Raw genomic sequence first — 19,254 nt, forward strand, 5'->3', positions numbered from 1 at the left:
GGGTCTGCAGGCAATAAATGCTGGAGAGGGTGTGGAGAAGAGGGAACCCTCTTACACTGTTGGTGGGAATGCAAACTAGTACAGCCACTATGGAGAACATTGTGGAGGTACCTTAAAAAACTGGAAATAGAACTGCCACATGACCCAGCAATCCCACTGCTGGGCATGCACACAGAGGAAACCGGAATTGAAACAGACACGTGTACCCAAATGTTCATCATGGCTCTGTTTATAATAGCCAGGACATGGAAGCAACCTAGATGTCCATCAGCAGGCAAATGGATAAGAAGGCTGTGGTACATATACACAATGGAATATTACTCAGCCATTAAAAAGAATACATTTGAATCAGTTCTAATGAGGTGGATGAAACGGGAGCCTATTATACAAAATGAAGTAAGCCAGAAAGAAAAACACCAATACAGTATACTAACGCATATGTCTGGAATTTAGAAAGATGGTAATGATAACCCTGTATGCGAGACAGCAAGAGAGACACAGATGTATTGAACAGTCTTTTGGACTCTGTGGGAGAGAGTGAGGGCGGGATGATATGGGAGAATGTCACTGAAACATATAAATTATCATATGTGAAACGAATCGCTAGTCCAGGCTCAATGCATGAGACAGGGTGCTCAGGGCTGGTGCACTGGGATGACCCAGAGGGATGGGATGGGGAGGGAAGTGGGAGGAGGGTTCAGGATGGGGAACACATGTATACCCATGGCTGATTCATGTCAATGTATGGCAAAACCAATACAATATTGTAAAGTAAAAAAAGAAAAAAAAAAAAACAAATCCTGGGGAAAAAAAAAAAAAAGGCTGTTGGTGCTTTAGCACGGCTCAGCCTCCTGAGAGACACAGATGGCAGATTCTGGGTGGAGCCAAGCTAATGGTACTGAGAACTAATGGTCTGAAAAATAGAAGCATCTGGAGAAACATGAGCTCTACACTGGATGGAGAGAAAAAGAGGTGAAGGTGTTGGAGTCAAAGATGTTAGGAAATTGTGAGCTCCTACCCTTCTGCTCATCCACACAATTTAGGGCCTCCTGGATGATGGCAAAGTTCTCAGTGAAGAGGGGCACTAAAATCATTGAGAACTCATTTTATGTTTATCTATCTCTAAGTGTTGGAATTTAAAATAAAAGTGTCCTGTTATTGTTCAGTCATTAAGTTGTATCTGACTCTTGGTGACCCCCTGGACTGCTATATGCCAGGCTTCCCTGTCCTTCACTGTCTTCCAAAGTTTGCTCAAGTTCATGTCCATTGAGTCGGTGATGCTACCTGAAAGTGTCCTAAGTGACACATATTTCATGCACAGTTAGAATTATACCTTACCTTACCCTATAAAAAAAATGCTTACATTTTGAAACATCATTAGCCTTTTCCTGGCCCATGGGATTCTTTGACCATTTGTTAATCTAGGCTGTTCATTTGCAAAAGGTAGTTTAAATATAAGCTCCTGTTACCTTCTTGTGAAACAAAAACAATGACTACTTTCTCGGTTTATTTCCTGAGGGAATCAAGCAGCCTCCAGAGTCACTGAGCCAGCAAGGAGTGGTTCTGATGCTGCTGGCGTGGCTTTGTGGTAAAGAGAGAATTAAGCCAGTGCTGTTGGAAAGCCATCAGCAGTTTTAGTGATTCTGATGGTTCCCCGGGCCCTTTCTCCCTCCAAAACATGCATCAGCTCTGAGGACAGCATTCCTCCCAGTGGCTATATACTTCTAGTTCTAATTCTTTACTCTTATTTTCAAATCTAGTTCTTGAAGGGGAAGAAAAGAATAGGAATGCTAGATGCAAAATGTGTTTCACTGTGTCTTTGTCCTTTCCCTCAGATGTGGGTGCACAGGTTTATTAATTGTAGGGTAGATTCTTAATGTGTCGTAATGCTGATGATTGACCTTAGAAGACATCCATCGAGCATTTGCTCTTGGCCTCCTAGCATGACCTTGACTCAGTAGAGTCATAGCAAAATCATTATAACAGATCACTGTTTTTCCATTATTATCCTCCTGGACATGAAGTGATTCTTATTGCCTGTTTTATACTCCATATGTGTTCTTTTTATATTTAAAAAAAATCTGTTGTTTTCAAGGGCCATTTGAACATTGAGAAATAGTAATATTAAGACTGGTACTAACTCAACTTCAAAAAGAATTATTTTGGAAATGGGCTATGAACATTTTTTCTTGCATAAATTGATATTCTGGTCATTTCGATAGTTTTTTCTGTTGGTACAGTTGTTTATATGTAATGGGGTGGAACTGTTTCATGGATGCTAGGCTTAATCTCAAGTTCATGTTATCATTTATTTCTCAGACACAGCTGTGAGTATCCATGTGCTTGGTACCAATATTTAAAAATAGGCTATACAGGCAAAGCTGTCCGTGCGTCTACTGTCAAGCATGATGCTATTTTAGAGGGATCTCCTAAATGCATGGCTGTACTGGATCAGCTCAGACAGCTATCGCGATGCCTCCCTCAGATGCTCTGAAGGCTCCTGTCTTATAAATTCTGATGCTTAGTAAGGTTAGTCAATTTGAAGGTAGGATGGCTATGACCAGTGCTGTGGCTGTGATTCCTACTGGGGGCATTTACTAAAGCACAGAGACAGGTAAATTATACCCAGGTGCTTTCCTGTTGGTTAGCAGCAGTGGTTGAACGAGTGTGTGTGGAAGCCTGTTCCTAGTCCTGTTGCTTCTAGGGATGTGTGTCTTCTGAGAGGTGCATAGCATCATCTGATGTTGTAGCCATCATCAGATGAGAATGCTTGTCTTCAGCATGAATGATAGTGTTGTCTGCTCTGGCTGAGGGGCTGTGACCACAGGCTTCAGTTCTACTTGAACAGCACTTGTGTCCAACTGACCAGACTTTAAGAACTGACACGTTTTCGGCAGAGGGGGACAGACCTTAATTCCATCCTAACTTTGTTATTTTTACTGTCCTTGTGTTCTCCAGGAAAACTAATAGGAGACTCAGGGTATCCAAGGACGGAAGCAGATGCCTTCAGTAGCGGCTCCGGGATGGAGGGGGTGGGAATGGCAGGGTCCTGCCCTCCTTCCTGCAGCAGATTCCAGCCAGGGCTGCCATGTCCCACCTCCACACAGAAGTGTCATCTGGTCTGAGGCCCCAGATGCTTTCAGACCGAGGCTCACTTTCGCTGAGAACGTGGGTGGCATAGCTTGGAGAAGAGAAAATGGATTCTTAGAAGAAAAGGCTTTAAAAATAATAGTTCAGGTTTCCTCTTTGCAGAAATTGATCACAGCCCATCATAAATCATGCTGGAGACTCAGGAAATGATTACCATTCGTCCTGGCCTAACCTCCTTTGGAGGAGACGCCGTCCTGTCACGGTTTCATAATGTGTAGCGCATGTTTACAGCGTTCTGTGATTTACTCTCTATTACAGACTATTTAAGAAACTCTACCCCCTCCCCTTTCTGCCCACAAAGCAGAATAAAGAAGACAGGGGCAGCCGATTGCTAGGGGAAAATGGCCCATGCATAGATATTGCCTAATGAATTCTCAGTGAATAAATGATGTAAAGCAAAAAGAAAAATCTAGCAGAAACTTGTAGTTGAACATTTTCACAATGTGAGTCACCACAAACCTGTGATAAATGACCTATTCAACTTTATATTAGTAATACCAAACAACCTGTGCACCACAGTTAATAGTGTATAAAGTATTTTCACAGCTATTCTTGCATCAAATACAGTGAAGGAAGATGAAATTGTGTAGTCTGAAATGGATTCTTGCCCTTTTCCTGCCAGTGAAACTTCTCCTGCTGAGATCAGCCTGTCCCTTGAATAAGACAAGCTTCCCCCCTCACATTTTGCCTGCTAGATCCCTGACTTTGACTTATAGAAACTAGGAGTGTCTGACCCGAGGTTTGCACATCTACCACCATCTCAGAGGCACCCCACACAATCTTTCACTGCAGGCATCTGATGAACTTGCCCTCCAGGGATTCTGCTTTCTCCCAGGGCTGCCCAGTGATCTGTGTAGTGAGCCATGTTTTCTGGTTTGCTGCGAGAAGTAGCAGGAGGTACTTTCTTTTAGATTGAGGAACATTAATGGTGGTCAAATTACTGATGGGGTTTGAATGAAAACTGCTTTCAAATCTTCGACATTCCATTTCCCTTGATTGCTCTTGATACGGAATGAGTCATCTTCGGCTGGTAGAAGGTGAGAATGTTTAGGTCTTTCTGTTTATGTTTTCCAGATGCTCAGCAGGGCTTGCATTAGTGAATTTCTCTCAGTGACCAAGGCTGGATCCATTGGGAGGCGGGAGGGGACGCAGCCTCGAGAGCACATCGTCGCCTTCATTCTCTCTCTATGTCCTGAGAAATTTTAACTGCACCAGCTTACATTTCCTGCAGCTATAAAAGGGACCATATTTTAAATTTTTAATCACAACCTCTGCCCACAGAAATTATCTGTTACATTGTCCCTAGGAGACAACACTGCCCTTCTTTCTTTGTTTTTCACTTTTTAAATTTTTTTGCAAGGGTAAGCTTATGTTAACACTGTTCCCATACTCACTACTACTTGCACATTTCTTCACTTGAGTCACAAATAAGTAGGCCTTTCTGGAATTACCCTATTGGTAAACTACATTATTCCAAAAATAATGAAATCTTTCAAGTAAGTTACCTTCCTTTCTCTTGAGGTTGGTCTCTTTGTTTGGATAACTATTTGTATGTTCATTTTAGACAAGGCGTTTCATGCTGGTTTTGTTATTCTTGTTATGAGTCCAAAGTTCTAGGTGATTGAAGCCAAATCAGAAAATGCTTCAGTGCAGTCATGCTAATGTGAATAACGTGCAAACAGGAGAAAAACCTGTTTGAGAATTTTCAAAACAGGAATTCGGTCCAGCAAACATGAAGGAGGGTAACTGCCAAATTCCTGCCAGTGTGCTAAGTACAGGAATGTTCAGTCCCCAGAAGTGGTCACTTCTTCTCTGGATAGTCTCCAACCACTCTACAGAAGTCTTACTTGCAAACGCTTTGATATCAGTGATTGAGTAAAATTTGATATATTTTTCATCATCAGAAACATATTTTGTGACAGATGTTCTAAGCAGTGTTTTCTAGCAGCTGCTGTTTTGCTAGTTCACTGTAAGGTGACAAACTTTGATAAGTTTTTTTTGATGGGGTTGTATATTTTATTGGAAAAATCCTACCAGTTTATTTAGTATCTAGAAACTCTAGAAAAGTTAAAGATATGATTTACACCTTCAGCAAATGAATGGCTAGTGTACATTTGTTACTGTAAGGCTACAAATAGAATCTTTACATATTGACATCTAAATTTACCCTGAGAGTAGAAAAATGCATCCATTAATGAGGGCAAAGCTTATCAAGTTAGTGGCTCAACAGTATCTGCTCGCTGTAAATGTGTTTGAGAACACATCATTGAACTTACATTAGAACCAATTTCACGTATTAAAGAATGATATTGAAATAGGATTCTATTGTGTTTTGTTGTAGGTCTTTGTATTTTGCACTGTAATCTTTCTAAAATATCTCAAAAGACTGTATTATCTATGTCTTCTCTATTGCTGGAATGTCATATTCATATACATTTAAGTGTTGGATGGTGAGTTCATTTCCATCAACTGACATGATAAGTCGCTTTTGCTGCACGTGTAGCATCTCATGAGCACACCCTCAGTACATGGAGGGGTGTCTAGAATAACGGACCCTTAGGAGCCCAGAACTTTTACCTTAAGAATTATGATGCGATGAAGAGGCAGAATAGTTCTAAAGGTGTGAACGCACACATGAACACAATCACCCAATGTACTAGAAGCTTGATAAATGTCTTGGAGCTATAACTAACACGGTGACTTGACTTGGTACTGGCCTCTGACTCCTAACTTCTCATTTTTCTAAGGAGATAGGCTAAAGGATACAAAAATAAGCAAAAACTTGCAAGCTAGAAAGAATGTTATCATTAATAAAATGGCTTACATCGAAGGTGTGAGGCCATAAAGAGTCTGCCGGCAGTGTGGGAGACCCGGGTTTGATCCCTGGGTCAGGAAGATCCCTGGAGAAAGAATGGCAACCCACTCCAGTATTCTTGCCTGGAAAATCCCATGGACGGAGGAACCTGGCAGGCTACAGTCCACGGGGTCTCAGAGTCGGACACGACTGAGTGATTTCACTTCTTCACTTCACTTGTTTATTACACACACACACTATCTTCCAGACACCCAGCTAAGTGCCTTCCCTGTGTTACTTCATTTAATCCTTCAAAACAACAGTGACAACTTCCTGGGTTAGGTATTCTTTTATGAAACCAGAGAAGACCCAAGGGAATAAAGTAACCAGCCTGAGTGTATGTACCTTGATTGCTGAGCCCACTCTCACCAAATGCACTCCCCATAACCTGAAAAATAAACGAATATCTGCTCGGTAGAATGTTGAGATGGACTGACTCACTTCCTGGGTCCCTGAGATGCCCTCTCAGGAGGTGGACCCGTAACTTGGAAAGAGCCAGCCCACTTCTACCTCCTCGGATCTGGGGAGGTGAGGGCAGGCTGGGGGATAAGTAGGGAGTTGCCGATTGAAATCCCTCCTGTGACACAAAGGAGAAGCGTCAGAAAGCAGGATTGTTGCAACAACCAGAGAGCTGTCTGGGCGTCCAGGCTACTCCCTGATATTCTCTCAGGACCGAGGATGCCAAAGACATGCCCTCATACCTAGGGGACAAGTTCAGCCAAGGAGACCCCTTGTCCTTAACACGCAGGGTGGGGGCCGCCCCACAGGAGCCGTATCTCGCACGGGGGCTGTCACTCTTCTCAGCTGAGAGCAGCATTGCGATGTAAATTTGCACCCATCTGCTCACTGCTGCCCATATTCGAGAAGCATTTTAGTAGCAGTTCGGATGGAGAGTAAAGATACTCAGGGAGCTTCTACCTGCCTGCTTATGGTTAAAAATCAGATCTGGGTTGACTCCTACTGATCCAAAGATGGAGTCAGCAGAAACAAGGAGAAGAAAGAGAAAAATCTGTAAGGCCTATGAAGGGTTTAGCAGCATAGAACAAGGAAGATAACACTTGAAATGCAAAGGAACAACCTCCATCTGACAAAAATTAACATGAGAAGTAAATTTTAGAAAGTAATTTTTAGAGAGCATCTGCTTTGTGTCTTAAAATTCAAGGAAATACAGGCTCTGAAATTAGACTGAATGGTGGGTAAGCCAGATTGTGATGGAGAGACAACTGCTACAAAGCTGAGGGGAAGAAATCTCAGAATGGAGCCTGTGTCTTGGAGGCTGGAGAGAGTCCTGGCCGCACCCCTTCTAGCCACACAACCCTGGTCAAGCCCCTCACCCACTCAGTGCTTCATTGTTTTTATCTATAGTGTGAAGACAACAGTACCTACCTAGTGTGGTTGTCATGAGAATTTAAAATGCACTAGGGGAATGAAAATATATGTTAGAAGTAAGAGGGAAAAAATATCAGCACTATAAAAAAAACTGAATCCATGACAAGTTTTGGATTTCCCAGAACCCAAAGGAGGGGATTAAAGGGATAAAATAGAAATGAAGATACATGTGTGTGGAGCATAGAGAATGGAGATCTGCTGGAGAAAAATTGATGCTCCTCAAAAAGGGCTCAGCAGTAAAAAAAAAAAAAAAAAAGTCTCTACCTGCAGTGCAGGAGACACGGGTTCAGTCCCTGAGTCAGGAAGATACCCTGAAGGAGGAAAAGGCAACCCACTCCAGTGTTCTTGCCTGGAATATCCCACGGACAGAGGAGCCTGGCAGGCTGCAGCCCATAGGGTTGCAGAGAGGTGGACATGGCTGAGCATGCACGCATGAAGAGAGAATAGGATAAATGAAATGGATGCTGTAACCAAGATGTAGCGGAGTCTTTAGATGAAAAAGCTACAGAAAAAAGAAAAAGCTACATGCCAGGAAAATACCAGCCAACACCAGGAATAATCTTAAATGTTATTTCTTAATTTTAAGGATGGAGAAATAATCGATTTAATCAGGCAGAAAAAGAGAAGGCTTACCTGAAAGGGAGAAAATCCACCTTGGCTTTGGACTTGCTCCTGTGTACTATTGGATACGGAAGGAGTCTTAGGATAACCCCTTGAGAATGTTTTTACCCAGACAACGTAAATGTAAGACGGAAGTAGAAATCATCTAAAGACTAGTACAGATAGAAAGCATTCCCATCCAAAAGCTGCTTGAAAAGTAAGTGACCTAAAGATCTACCTAGTAGAGAATAAGCATAAAAATACTAAGTTTTGAAATAATGGTAGAAAAGTGTAAAGATAAGCAAGAAATTGGTTATTCTTATCCTTGACTGGGGCATCAGCATAGTTAGGAGAATCTTGGTAGACTTACTGAATGTGTTGGGCCAAAACTAAGTGCTTGCGGAGTTACATAGATGATTCTGATAAGCAGCTAGGACTAAGAACTATTGCTTTAGCAATTTTAATAAGTATATGTACTATACAGAGATAATTAGGAAAGTGGGAAAATTTCCAAAGATTTGTCCAAAGTATCTTTTTTATTCTCAAAGTTAGGCTAATCAATTTGAAAATAGAAAACTAAGATATAAAAGCAAATTTTAATAAATGAAAAGATATTTTCCATGACAAGAGTTAATTTTATGAAAAAAGCCCTCTATTTTCAAATGTGTTTCTAATTTATACATAATTTTAGTCAAAGTTATCATTGTTTTACTTTTTAGAAGTTTATACGTCTCAATTTCATCTGGGAGAATAAACTGGTAGCATAGCAAAGAAATTTTTAAAAACATATTGTGAAGGAGGCTTGTTCTTTTGGTGGGTGGCATTTAATAATACAAATAAAAACTTTTGTCCTGGAGAAGTATGGATAGAAAGATAAATGAAATAGAATAAAATATATAAATAAAACCCAGTATTATAAAAGTAAGGCAATTCGTAATAATAAAAGGATTTGTTGTTTACTTACTCCATCATGTCCAACTCTTTGCGACCCCAGGGACTGTAGCCTGCCAGGCTCCTCTGACCATGGAATTCTCCAGGCATGCATACTGGAGTGGGTTGCCATTTTCTTCTCCAATGTAACTAATAACGTACCTCAGAATACATGAAGCAAAAATTGACAGAATTCAAGAGAGAAATAGAGAATTTCATAATCACAGTAGGTTTTAATATCTCTCAGGGAAAATTCCAAATATATGTAAAGTTTTGGAAAAAAAGAAACTTCTGTGTGACAAAGACAGATTCACTAAATTGGAAAATGGATGGCATTAAAATACAGCATCAAAATGTTTGAAATATAGCTAAAACCATGTTTATAGGAAAATTGAGAGCTTTAAATGCTCGTATTAAAAAGGAGAAAGATATACAAATCGGTGGCCTGAGATTCTACTTTAAGAAACTACAAGGAGGAGAGCAAAGTAAACATGAGTAGAAGGAAATATTTTTGTTGCTAAACAGCAGCAGTTAGAAAAGTACAAAATAGGCAGTAGAAAATTAATAAAGCTAAAAACTGGCTTATTGAAAAAATCAACAAAATTGACGTATTCCTGATTAAAATGAGCAAGAACAAAAGAACACAAAAACTAATTTTTGTTCTTGTTCAGTCGCTCATCCATGTCTGACTCTTTATGACCTCATGGACAGTAGCATGCCAGGCGTCCCTGTACATCAACAACTCCCAGAGCTTACTCAGACTCATGTCCATTGAGTCCATAATGCCATCCAACCATCTCATCCATTGTTGTCCCCTTCTCCTCCTGCCCTCAAACTTTCCCAGCATCAGGCTCTTTTTCAGTGAGTCGGCCCTTCTCATCAGGTGGCCAAAGAATTGGAGCTTCAGCTTCAGCATCAGTCCTTCCAATGAACACCCAGGACTGATCTCCTTTAGGATGGACTGGTTGGATCTCCTTGCAAGTCCAAGGGACTCTCAAGAGTCTTTTCCAACACCACAGTTCAAAAGCATCAATTCTTCAGCACTCAGCCTTCTTTATGGTCCAACTCTCACATCCACACATGACTGCTAGGTAGAACATAGCTTTGTCTAGGTTGGTCATAGCTTTTCTTCCAAGGATCAAGGATCTTTTAATTTCATAGCTGTAGTCACTATCTGCAGTGGTTTTGGAGTCCAAGAAAATAAAATCTGTCACTGTTTCCATTGTTTCCCCATCTGTTTGCTGTGAAGTGATGGGACCGGATGCCATGATCTTTGTTTTTTGAATGTTGAGTTTTAAGCAAGCTGTTTCACTCTCGTTTTTCATCCTCATCAAGAGGCTCTTTAGTTCCTCTTCGCTTTCTGCCATGAGGGTGGTGTCATGTGCATATCTGAGGTTATTGATACTTCTCGCAGTAATCTTGATTCCAGCTTATGCTTCATCCAGCCCGGCATTTTGCATGATGTAATCTATATATCAGTTAAATAAGCAGGGTGACAGTATACAGCCTTGACGTACTCTTTTCCTATTTGGAACCAGTCTATTGTTCCATGTCCAGTTCTAACTGTTGCTTCTTGACCTGCATACAGATTTCTCAGGAGGCAGGTCAGGTGGTCTGGTATTCCCATCTCTAAGAATTTTCCACAGTTTGTTGTGATCCCCACAAAGACTTTAGTATAGTCAATGAAACAGATTCTTTTTTTTTTTTTTAATTCTCTTGCTTTTTCTGTGATCCAGTGGATGTTGGCAATTTGATCTCTGGCTCTTTCTGCCTTTTCTAAATCCACCTTGAACATCTGGAAGTTCTTGATTCACGTACTGTTGAAGCCCTAACTTGGAGAATTTTGAGCATTACTTTGCTAGCGTATGAGATAAGTACAACTGTGTATTAGTTTGAACATTCTTTGGAATTGCCCTTCTTTGGTATAGTAATGAAAACTGACCTTTTCCAGTCCTGTGGCCACTGCCGAGTTTTCCAAATTTGCTGGCATAAAGAGTGCAGCTCTTTGACAGCATCATCTTTTAGGATTTGTAATAGCTCAACTGGAATTCTGTCACCTCCTCTTGCTTTGTTTGTAGTGATGCTTCCTAAGGCCAACTTCCTTCACCAGTATTATGAATGAAAAAAAGTATTATCACTACAGATCATACAGACTTTAAAGTGATAGTAAGTGAATATTGTGAAAAATTTTAACACCCCTAGACGAATTGGTCACATTTCTTGAAAAATAGAAGTTGATACAAGAAGAAATAAAATTCCAAATGGCTCTATATCTGTTTTTATAATTCATTATCAAAAACCTTCCCCTAAAAACAACTCCAAGCCCAGATGGTTGCACTGATAAATGCCATCAAACATTCAACAAATAAATAATACTAATATGTACAAAACTTTTCAGAAAATGCAGTAGGGAGCATCATGGCCCAAATCATTTTTTTGCAATTGTTGTTCAGTCACGAAGTCATGTCTGACTCTGCAGGCCCATGGACTGCAGCGCACCAGGCTTCCCTGTCCATCACCAACTAACTCCCAGAGATTCCTCACACTCATGTCCATTGAGTCAGTGATGCCATCCAACTGACTCATTCTCTGTCATCCCCTTCTCCTCCTGCCTTCAGTCTTTCCCAGCATCAGGGTCTTTTCCAGTGAGTCAGCTCTGCTCATCAGGTGGCCAAAGGATTGGAACTTCAGGTTCAGCATCAGTCCTTCCAGTGAATATTCAGGATTGATTTCCTTTAGGATGGCCTGGTTTGATCTCCTTTATGTCCTAGGGACCCTCAAGAATCTTGTTCACCACCACAGTTCAAAAGCATCAATTATTCAGCACATAGCCTTCTTTATGGTCCAACTCTCAGAGATTTGTACATGATTACTGGAAAAAACCACAGCTTTGACTATACAGACCTCTGCCCACAATGTGATGTCTCTGCTTTTTGATATGCTGTCTAGGTTTGTCACAGCTTGTCTTCCAAAGAGCAAGTGTTTTTAATTTCATGTCTGCAGTCTCCATCTGCAGTGATTTTGTAGCCCGAGAAAAGAAAATCTGTCACTGTTTCCACTTTTCCCCCATCTATTTGCCATGAAGTGACAGGACCAAATGTTATGATTTTCATTTTTTGAATGTTGAGTTTTAAGCCAGCCTTTTTACTCTCCTCTTTCACCTTGATCAAGAGGCTCTTTATTTCCTCTTTGTTTTCTGCCTTTAAAGTGGTATTATCTGCATATCTGAGGTTGTTGGTATTTCACCCAGCAATCTTGATTCCAGCTTGTGAATCATCCAGCCCAGCATTTTGCATGATATACTCTGCATATAAGTTAAATTAAGATTAGAAGTATCCTAATCCTCAAACTGACAAAGAGTTTTAAAAGATGAAGAAGGAAAATGTGGACCAATCTCTCTCATAACTGTAGACACAAAATCACTACTGCTGATGGGAATAAAATTGGCAGACTCCCCGCTAAAGAGAAATTTGGTAATGTATTTCAAAAAGTCTTCATTATGGTGAGATATATTCCCTCTATGCCCTCTTTCTAGACGGATTTTTTTTTTAATCACAAGTGGATGTTGGATTTTGTCAGAAGGTTTTTCTGCGTCTATTGAAATGATCAGATGGTTTTTTTAATCTATTGATGAGGGATATCACCTTAGTTCATTTGCAGATATTGAAATATCCTTTCATGCCAAAATAGTTTTATTTTTAACCCAGTAATTCTACCTCAGTGAGTTTAATAGTCCCACATTTTACCCGCAGGTGTGTTAGAACAGTTGAAAGTAAAGTAAGTAATAAACTAAGTTTTTTTTTAGTATATAAGGATTCATGTGTGAAATACTATTAGATATTGATGCAGATCCTTGAAATAGGAACTGTTTAGCAAACTAAATGAGAAAGTTTACTTGCAACATATTCCCTTAAGTGCTTGATAACTGTTTAGTATTAAATATATGCTTGTAAACAATAAGTTGTAGAGTACCAGGCAAACTTAATAGTGACTACTTTCTGATAATTGAATCTTGAATTTTTTTGTTCCTTTTTTTTTCTTTTATTATATTTTCCAAAGCTTAGCAAACTGTATTTTAAATCAAAATGTAGAGTATGTCAAGTACGCTTATAGGTTTGGATAAGCACATTTAGTTGGTTTTTTTTTTCCTATTAACATTGAGTAATAGTGCCTCTTTTATAAAATTTAAAATTGTGTTTTGATATGGAATGTTTATAAGTCATTGTACATGACTAATCCCAGTAATAGAACCATTATTTCTGCAGCCTTAAATAAATAATTGGTATACATGGGGTTTTAAACTGGTAGCTCATGTTAGAGACATAAAAGGCATGGTTTTAACTGTCTAGCAGTGGTAAATAATCTGCCTGCCAGTGCAGGAGATCCAGGAGATCCTGGTTCGTTCCCTGGGTGGGGAAGATCCCCTGGAGTAGGAAATGGCAACCCACTCCAGTTTTCTTGCCTGGAGAATCCCATGGACAGAGGAGTCAAGCAGGCTATAGTCCATGATGTCGCAAAGAGATGGACATGGCTGATCAAACACACAGAGGTAAAGATACAGCACTTTGCAGCAATTAACTGCCCACGGCAGAGTTGGCAGGTGAGTTCATCCGTGCTCCAGTTCTGATTGATGGGTGGTGACTGCCTGGAGAGATGTATTAAGATAAATAGGATTTATCCTGGATTCGGCTTAAAGTGTGCTGAGAGTGTAATAATGTCTAAGCAAGAGAGCAGAACAATGAGGCATGATTTGCCATTCTTGACCTAGTTAGGGAATAAGGGTAATCTTATTTTTACAGTTGAACGTGGGCCGTATTTCTAGCTGAGATGAACACTGATGGGTGTTTGCAAGGTGGTTAAGTGGCAGGCAGGGTCAAAATAAAGGACTGACAGATCACTTCTGGCTCTGGTTTCTATGAAATCAAACCATTTCACAGATACTGTTAGAGTGGTCTGCTTTCCTGTGAGAAAATAGGTCATTTATTGAAGTATGACTTCCAGATTTTAACCTCAGGCATCAGGTAAATCTAAGTCACTCATAGTATATGGTTCACAGTATTCATTATGTATATGACTGGCATGACAATTTCTACACATCCAGATTATTTTGTCCATGAGCAGGTAGGATGTTATGGCAGCTCCATGACATCCTCCTCCTGCCTTGCAGGAAAGGTCATGACATGCCTTCCATTTCTGTGTCCCATGTATGTCTTGCCACATATCAGCGATGTCTGAAATGTGCTCACTGGACTAAATTACTCAGACGTTTTGACATTCTTTATTCCAGGAAGTTACATTTTGTTCCTGGCTAGTGAATTTCTAAGCCTTTGTAATCATTGAGGGGCAGTGACTGTCGTTCTCCAAAAGGCTGTGTAACTTTGACATAGTTGTTCCACCCTCTATGGTCCACTCAAGTACTGTGTGTGTGTGTGTGTGTGTGTGCACATGCATACACACTGTGTATGAATGTGTAAACTCACTCCTAGAATGACATTCATTTGCAAGTAGGATTTTTTTCCCTTCTTAAAAGAGCACTTAATTTTAGTTTAAAAAAAAAAACTTGGTCTACTGGAACTCCTTACCACTAAGATAGAGATTTGGAGCTAGATAGATAAATTCTTATGTTGGCTGCTTGGAAAAAAATTCCATCCCTCTTGATATTGAATAATAGTATTTCAGAGTTTGAGAGAAGTGTAGCAGTTTAGAAGCAGACAGCCTTCCTGATATTTGAGACTCTGCACCCACCCCATTTCTACCATTTCAGCCGATGTTTGAAACGCTGCCAGACAGATTTCACTTCAATCCAGTGCAGCCTATTATTACTTTGGAATGGCTTTGACCCTTAAACATTGCTTTTTATAATGGCAATAATTCTGTTCCTTGAGAATTATGGAAATAGTTAAATACCTCTGTAAAGATGAAATGACTTCAGATAGTGAAAGATTGTTATCATGCTTCTTTAAGTCTTTTAAGCATTCCTGTTTTCTTTTTCTATTCAGTTCTATCAAGTCCTTTTCCTATTGATCATTCTTTAAATATTTCACCCAGAAGTGAGCCCAGTAGAGATTGTCTAGTTCTGATTGACAGATCTTTTCTGTTAATTAATGAAGCCTGATGTGGAGTCTGGATTTGAGGTGTGGAGGGGCAGTGCTCATTTTTGGTTCATTCCTTGAATGTAGTGTTGATTGCAGGCCCACGTGGTTTTCATACTTGTTTAAGTGTTTCTACTCATGAACTGACTCATAGTATTTCCTGTGAAAGTCCATCTAGTCAGACTGGACTCATCGTTTGCATCACCCCTTGTGCCTTTGTGTCGCTGGCACCCTTGGTAGTGGCCTCTGCCTTGTGTAGGCTGGAGCTGAAGACCTAATTCCTCTGCCGTCTTCTTGCAGTTAGATCTGTATTAATGCTAGTGGGTTTTGGTTTATTTATTTATTAATTTTTTTTTTCAGTTTTCAGATACTCAGTGCCTTTTGATAATATGCTTTTGGGGAAAAGCATATTTAGGAACCATTTTTCTTTTTCTTATTAGATTGTATTTTGCACTTATGAATAATGTTGTAAGCAGTACTAATTTTTGAAGCCCTTTCTACTATTCCAGAATACTCTAGTCATAAATTACAAAATGCTTCAGAGTAGTCTTTGAAGTAATACCGCCTGGGCTGAATACTAGCTCCTGTTGAAGTGACCTTGGGAGAGGAAGTTAATCTTTCTAAGCCTCAGTCTGCTTGTCTATAAAATGTGAGTTTAAAAAGTGGCTATCTCCTGAACTTAATTTTAGGAGAAAATGAATGGGAAACATCTTGCAATAAAAAATAAGCTCTTAGTAAAAGCCACCTTTTATTAATACTTTTTAATGTTACAAAATCATTCCAGCTTTTCAAAAGACAAAATAATGTGATGTTTGTCAATATGTTCTAAAATTAATTGGTGATATGTTGTAATTGTGACCTACAATTCAAGTTTTTAGGGTTTTCTTTTTTTCCTAAGAGGATTATATGCTGTAGAAAAAGTTGAATAGCTAAAGTACTTTTCCTTTTATTTTTGCTGATTGAGTCCAACCTACTTCAGTTGATCTTACAGAACAATGAAAGCCAAAAGTAGGAACTCTGTATGGCAGATCCTCCAGTAATAATGGCCATGTTTTTATTTCTTGCTTGCAACTTTCTCAGGATTCTATATAGCTTCAGATTTTGATGAAATTATGTTTTTATTTATCAGTGTATCGGTGGTTTAAGAGTTTGAGTCTGTTTTTATAATTATAGTTAGCATGTGGCTTCATAATGACTCATTTCCCTGAAATGCATTTCATTCTCAAGTAATTCTGATGCATAATCCAAGAAGTTATCTGCACATTCAGCTCTTCCTTTTTTTAGGGAAAGGCCTCTTCAAACTCAGTATTATACACATTTCAAGTCCTTTTTAATTATACAGTATCCTTAAATACTAATACTTTTATATTGTTTATCTGCCCTTATTAAAAATAATGTGGTACATTCAAGATTAAGAACTCTGTTGCAAAGAAAGATGTACTAAGAAAGGTATACTTCTTACAATAATCTTAAAAGAAATACTTCCATAGTTGAAAAGTGAGAACCCCTGCTTATAACTTGAATACAGCAGTATATAAAATGCTTGTTGAATATATGTATATAAAATATTTGTTGAATATATGTAATATGTATAAAAAAATTCCTGTATGGCTACAGAATAGAATTATTACCAGGTACCTCCGAAAACAGTAAAACTTGGGATGAGCTGTCAGTTTAATGTTAATGGAGTACATACAATCTTTGAAATTCATTTTACCTGATGTTTCCAGGCTTTAGGAACTTTAAAGAAAAAGAAATTGTATTTGCTATGTGTATTTAAGTGGTATTAGAGTCAAATGAGGATGCTTTGTTGAACTTATTTTGAAAATTAAAGATACCAAAGTTGCATAGCTTGTTAGCATTGCTTCTTCCCTTAAATGAATTGAATAGTATGTGTCTTGAACTTTATCAGAAAGGTTAAGCATCAGTCCATATTGGCGAAGCAAAGCAAACTAACTGACAGCTTTATGTTTATTACCCTGTGCATATATAATTATACAACATTTCCAGCAGAAAAAAATTGCCTACAGTTATCATTGCCACAGTTAAAACTAGTAATTTAAAAGCAAAGCCAAAACACAACAAAAATGGCACATGTGCAAAACTTTCACAGTAGTTAAAAAAAAAAAATACTAAATTTTTCAGACCATGATATCTGTTTAAACCAGAAATAGATCTATGATATACATATTTACCTCTAACATAAAATCTTATTCCATTTATCAAAAATTCGCTCTGGTTTAAGAATAACTTATGTGGTTAAAAATGGCTTGAGTTAGTGTTACAAGTATTGTACATCATAAAATATGTTGGACATGTAAGTAGACATCAGATAATTTTAATTGGTTGTTAAAATGTAAGTTTGAGCAGGGGACCTATAATAATAAATATGGATGCTAAAATGAGGACCAATATGCCAGATTTTCAGAAGAAATTTGAAATCAACCTTTGACTTTTAAACTCCTTACCCACATTGAGGGTATAAAAAATGTAATTATTGGAGATTCAAGAGAGAAAGGATTTTTATCAAGGGGCGTTTCTCTGGAGAGAATGCTGTGCATCCTGCCCCATCTAGTTGCTTTTCCCTTCATCTCAGGAAGAAAGTACTTCAGCCAGACTAGCTAATGACTTACTAGGTTTCTCCTGAAGGTCTCGGTGCTCTGAATGGAGGTGGGGCTGAAAAAGCAGATATTCTATGGAAATGCCAGAAAGATGGTTGCAGTGGTCATCTTGCCCTCCCAGAGTTTGTTTAAGTGAAGATTCAGGAGTTTCCCATGAACCAGGTTGGGCCATGGTCATCACAGAGTAAGAGTGAGATTGATTCAGTGCCTATTCAGCAGAGAAGTCAGGTAACAAAAAATACTGAATTCTAGATGCTACATAAGATGTGTATGCAAGGCTGGCTTCATGGTTGTGCAAGCCATATGGTCACAAAGGGTCATGCACTTAGAACGGCCTCAGGCTTGGTTAGAAGGTATGCTGTTACCATCTTGAAATTCTTAATAACTTTTGAGCAGTGATCACATGTTTTCACTTTGTACTGGGCCCTGCAGGCTATGTAATCTGTGGATGAAGAGTCCCTAACAGTGGGAAAGGTGGGGTGGCTTTCTAAAGTCACCAGGCACTTCCTGGGAAAATAATGTGTTAAATGTTTGCTACACTCAGTTGGTAAGGCCAGTTTATTGACGGAACCATTCAGGTAGAGTGCTCCTGGTCCCCTCACTTCCATCTTCATCTTTATCCTTTACCTCTGGTCCCTTCCAATCTGGAGAGGATGAAAATAACTAGGAAAGATGGGAAGAAAATTGAATGAAAGAAGACAGGTTTTCTTAAACACTTCCTTCCGAGGTGGTGCAGATCCTAGCTGGGGAAGAGAAGCCATCATACCACAGAAGTTGGATATTCTAAAATCCAAATTGAGATTTTTATATTTTACAGTGACTATAGGTATTATATCAGATAAAAATGATTAGAAAAACCATGGGGACTATCCCAAGTGTTCACTCAGGGGTGGAAGATGAACCATCACATTGAATAAAAATTAAGAGAAAAGTTAGGATAAAATGAAATTGCTTTTGTAATTGCATCTCTAAAGTAATACTTATTTAGTGCATTGATTATATAATCAAATTTGAAGAATCTAGAAGTACCAAATGTTTTTTGACTTACAAACCACTTTGGTTTTTTAAGGTTAAAATAATCCTCTGAAAGCTAGCTTAAATTTTATGGTGAATTGAACTTTTCTTAAATTATATTTTCTAATCTAATTTGTAATAGGAAAAGAAATGTTAGATTTTGTCACTTGTCATTTGCATTCGTGTTTATCTACTTGTTGGCTTGCTGATAGTGGTCTTAAAATGGAAAAATTGAGTTGGTTAGTGCAGTTGGTTTAAATTAAGGAAATGTATGTAATATTTCTTTAGAAAACATCTTTGACATTTTGGAAAATTAAGCTTGATTTATTGTAAAGTAATTTAGTTTTTCCACTGGCAGTGGCATAGAATAATTTTTTTCTAGTAGTTATTCCGAATGACCTGAGTTAGGAAAATGTTGCTCATTTTCAATATATTCCTACTACTATTTTCCTGCTATTTTCCATTTTATGCAAAGGCCATTGTAGGCTAATTATAGAAAATTGCATTTAGTGCCAAGTGGATGTGAAATTAACTTTGACGCTGATGGACTGACATTTAAAGTAAAATGAGGTTACATTCTTTCCTGGGATTCTGTGAACTATAT

The 19,254-nt window shown here is 38.8% G+C and overlaps 1 protein-coding gene across 1 annotated transcript in view; it reads left to right on the forward strand.

The window, feature by feature from the left end:
• Positions 1-19,254, forward strand: part of CTTNBP2 (cortactin binding protein 2) — a 164,090-nt gene that overhangs the window by 45,604 nt on the left and 99,232 nt on the right. The window lies entirely within an intron of this gene.

This window comes from Cervus elaphus, chromosome 18 (assembly GCF_910594005.1).
Source record: "Cervus elaphus chromosome 18, mCerEla1.1, whole genome shotgun sequence".
Lineage (NCBI taxonomy): Eukaryota > Metazoa > Chordata > Mammalia > Artiodactyla > Cervidae > Cervus > Cervus elaphus.